The sequence below is a fragment of the Olea europaea genome, unplaced genomic scaffold (assembly GCF_002742605.1).
Source record: "Olea europaea var. sylvestris unplaced genomic scaffold, O_europaea_v1 scaffold1914, whole genome shotgun sequence".
Taxonomy (NCBI): domain Eukaryota; kingdom Viridiplantae; phylum Streptophyta; class Magnoliopsida; order Lamiales; family Oleaceae; genus Olea; species Olea europaea.
Genome location: NW_019236957.1, coordinates 45,551 through 50,750, shown reverse-complemented (window position 1 = coordinate 50,750; position 5,200 = coordinate 45,551).

Genomic DNA, 5,200 nt, shown 5'->3' with positions numbered 1-5,200 from the left:
ACGTCGCTATGAGACAGATTCCCGATAAAATTATGTCGAACTATAATTTTATCAGTTTCGCATTAGTTCTAGATTTGGAAGTTATTGATGACATTAACACATTCAACAACTATCCATGGGGACAAAGCTGACAGTTATCAGCTCTCCTCAACGATCCTGAGGTACATATTATTCATTTGTGATTTATGTTATACGTTATTTCGAAATTTCGATGCATGGTTATTAACTCGGTGAACATTTAAATAATAATTAAATGATTATTTGAATGATAAATAATTAAATGATTATTTAAATGATAATAAATAACTAATTGAAATAAATTCAATAAACAAGTAACTTAAATGTTAATTAAGCAATAAAAATAATTAATTGACATAAATAACAAAGAAATATAAATATTTTAAATTTTACAAGATGGATTGCCATTTGAACACAGCCATGAGACATATTGCTAACAAAGTTGCGTCGAACTATAACTTTGCTTGCTTCGCATTAGTCCTATATTTGTTGGATGAGTAGCACGCAGACCTGTTACATCGATCCTACTTATGACGGTAATTCTGACACAGTTGGAAAATGCATTCAAGAAATACGACGATGTATGCATGGTCATTAACTCGGTGAATATTTTTTTATTTATGAAATAATTGTATATATATTGTAAAATTTATTTAAATAAAGTAATGAAATATTAGATACATACTACACACAACCAATTAAGATAATTTATAAATGAAATATCTAAATAAGAAATTAAATTAAATATTAATTTTTCATTTAATTAAGTGATTAAATAAATAATTAAACAACGTAATTAAATATTAAATAAATAATATACATAACTATGCCGAAGAGGACCCCCAATATATGTGAAATTTTTTGAGTAAAGGATCGAAAAAACTGTTTTTCAACTCTCCAATAATATTATGGCACTTGTACATTATGGTATAATGTTTTTATTTAACAAGCAATTAAAATAAAGTAATTAAATATTGATGACTAATAATATACATAACCAATTAAGATAATTAATTCCTGAAGTATTTAAATAATTAATTAATATTTAAAAATTAATTTTTTATTCAAATAAGTGATTAAAATAATAATTAAATAAGGTAATGGAATATTAAATACTTAATATACACAATTAATTAAGATAATTTATAAATGAAATATCTAAATAAGAAATTAAATTAAATATAAATTTTTTATTTAATTGAGCCATTAAATAAATAAGTAAACAAAGTAATTAAATATTAAATAAAGAAATACATAATTAACTAAGATAATTAATTAATGAAATATTTAAATAAGAAATTAAAATAAATACTAATTCTTTATTTAAATAAGTGATTAAATAAATAATTAAATAAAGTTATTAAATTTTAAATACATAAAACCAATTAAGATAATTAATTAATGAAATATCTAAATAAGAAATTAAATTAAATATTAATTTTTTATTTAATTAAGTGATTAAATAAATAATTAAACAAAGTAATTAAACAATAAATAAATAACATACATAACTAATTAAGACAATTAATTAAAGAAATATTTAAATAAGACATTAAAATAAATATTATTATTTTTATTTAAATAAGTGATAATTTGAATAAAGTAATTAAATATTAAATAAATAATATACATAACCAATTAAGATAATTAATAGAGAAATATTTAAACGAGAAACCAAATTAAATATTAATTTTTTTATTTGAGTAGGTGTTTAAAATAAATAATTAAATAAGGTCCAATTAAGATAATTAATTAATGAAATATTTAAAAGAGAAACCAAAATTAAATATTAATTTTTTATTTGAATCAGTGTTTAAAATAAATAATTAAATAATTTATTAAATATACATAATCAATTAAGATAATAAATTAATAATTTATTTAAATGAGAAATGAAATTAAATATTAATTTTTTATTTAAGCAAGTGATTAAATAAATAATTAAATAAAGAAATTAAATATTAAATAAATAATATACATAATCGATTAAGATAATTAATTAATGAAATATTTAAACAAGAAAGTAAATTTAATATTAATTTTTTTAATTTGAGTAATTGTTTAAAATAAATAATTAAATATAAAGTGAAAAGTGTTTGATTTTTTAATTTGTAAGTTAAGGGTATTTTTGTCTTTTGAAATAAAATTCTATTTTTGTAATTATATAAACTACTTAAGGGTATTTTTGTCTTTTATTCAATAAAATGCTATTTTGGTGATAGGCAAATTTTTTTTGGTTAAAGTGAAAAATTGCCCCTTTGACTTGGCCAAACTAAAAATTATCCGTCGATTGTGATGGTGTAGGATTAGGATTTTCGAGGGCAAAGAGAGATTTTTATAATGGAAACCTCGAATGCGCCGAAAGTGGCGGAGGTATCAACTCAATGACCTTACACTAGTGTTATTATTATTATTATTATTATTTTAATAACTCAGATGTCCAAGTTTCGTCTGACTAATTCTGAGGAGTGGCAGTCTTCCCCTTGTTCACCACCTGGATAAATTCGGATGTGGACACAGCTTATATATATTTGGGCTGGACATTCGGGATGCGACTCTCCTCCTTGTAAACCTCCTTTTACAACATGCGGACAGGACTCCTGGAGAGACGACAAAACGCACCATAACTTTGCCTTCACAGAACAACTGTCTTCCAACATAAATGTTGCCTTCCAACTGTCGTGTGGATTCGAACCTCCAATGCTTCGTATGGAATCCTCTTACTTTACCACTGCATCATGCCGGTGGGGACACACTAGTGTCATTATTGATTGTGTGCATCTTTGTTTGATTCAGTTGGTAGACCTCACCTTAATAGTTATTTATCTTTCTAAATATTTTTTTTTTTAAAAAGTGAGAAAAATATAAAAATATATTTTTTTTTTTGAAAAAAAGACAAAAAAATATATAAAGAAAAGTTATTATTAGAGGAAATTAAGCTCCTGTTTTAGCCCTATTTTTAGCCAAGAATGTATTTTGAATAATAGACTAGTGGAGAATGTGTTATTAAAAAATAAGAAAAATTTTAAATTTGTGTATAATATTATTTTATTAAAAAATATATTGTTGAAAAGAAAGAATAAAATATATTTTGAAAATAATGAAAAGTAGCTAAGTAAACTTCTCGTGAAGTTTATGATAATAATAACAGAGACCATACCTTCCTTTTCATAAAAATTATAAAAACATCCACTTTTAATTTTAATTTAGACAAATAAACTATTTTAATTTTTTAAAATTATTTTTTTGTATACTACAAAAAGAAATAAAAAGAAATCTAAATTATAAAATTAAAAATTATTTTTTCTCTATTACAAAAAGAACTAAAAAGAAATCTAAATTATAAACCTTTGATACTTTTTTTTTTGTTTTTTGCATATTTAATGTTGTGATGATATTACTTTAATTTTTTAAATATCAATATTAGTATAAATGTCAAGGGTATAACAAATAAATAAAGAAAATGCTATTAATTTTATAAATATGAAATTTCAATTAGTTTCATTAAATTATTTTAAAATATTCATTTATGTTAACTTGTTAATTATTTATCAATTATAGTTTCGAAAATATAACAAACTTTATAAATTTTTAAAATTTTACAACAATAGTTATAAGATATTGTTGCAGTGGATGTCCAAAATGTTTTAAAAATATGTAGATTACAACCCAAACTTTTAAATCGTACGATGAAGGTCGCAAAGCTTTAAGGACTGAAATTTTAAAAGGGCAAAACGTTCTTTTTAACCTTTTATTAATTGAAAAGTGTAAATTGCATTCAAATTTCCAAATCTTTCAAAAATGTGCAAAGGAGGTCCTAAGCTTTTTATAAATATGAGTTAAGGACCTCAAATGATTTTCACCCTAAAATTTATTAGTCGATAAGAATATTCATCTTCTCTGCTCCACATAACCACCCAACACTATTACATCCAACTCTACCCATTGGTGGATGGGAGCTTTCGTCACAGTCGATACTATTGGTTTTGAAGAGAAATTATTCATCTTTGTTTATTTCTTGTCAATTCCTTCAAGGTTCTTCTTAGGGGGAAATGAAGTTGATGGTGTGGAAATGGAGAAAATGATAGGGCGACAGTGGATAACGATGCTAGAAAAAATGATGTCCCCATTCGATTATCTCATTAATAACATACTGATAACATTCCAAGTGAGCTCATGTTATCAAGTAGAAAGACACCACACAACACACTATGAGTTAAGAAGACAATTGATCTCAAACTAATATTTCTTATCATGGTTACAGGTTGAACGATCATACTGAAATAAAGATAGAAATGTTTGAAAATTATTTATAATCGATTTAAATTATAAATAAATATAATTGGTGGTGAATTAGTGTGTAATACTTGTGAGTCTCTTGGAATTTTTGAATATGCCATTGTTTGAGCTCTATTTTAGAGAAAGAATGCATTTTAGAATAGTAAATTGATAGAGAAAGTGTGATTAAAAATTTAAAAACGTTTTGAATTTACGTGGAATATTATTTTATTGAAAAATATGTTGTTAAAATGATTTTTTTAGAAAAAATGAGGCTCAAACACGGGCATAAAGTCACTTAATGTTTAAAAATATGAGCCAAACACAAGGTAAGTTGTATGACTAAACTAAACAAAGTTGAATTTGAGTAATCAACTTCAAACAAGACACAAAGTTAGTGGTAGAAGAAGATATTTTGAGTTAAGGGAGTACAATTAAATTTTCAAGTCAAACAAGTTGATAATGAAACAAAAATATAGTTTCTTCTTAGCCACGATCCTTACAGAGAATGGTAAACCTTAAGATACAAATGCAAACATAGTATAACAATTATCAATTTTGTTCATTCTAGATCAAATATTTATCAACTTGTCATGAGTTTGTAGATAGTATTTATAAGGAAAAGCCGCGGCTGAATTTGTTATGTAGTGTATTGGAGAAAAAACGTTGCAAAATGTCGAGATATATTAATGACATAAATTATGTTCGTGAGGACAAATATTTAATCAATTAAAATGATCTTACCAAACTTGATTTCATTTTTAGGTGCATGACTAGTATTTTTTTAGAATGATATTAAAATTTAATAAGATTGAACTGCCCCACCAGATGTTCTATACTCATTTTGCGCTATCGAAATTCCCCCAAACTGGACCACTCTGTCTGATATTTTTCGTCTATTATT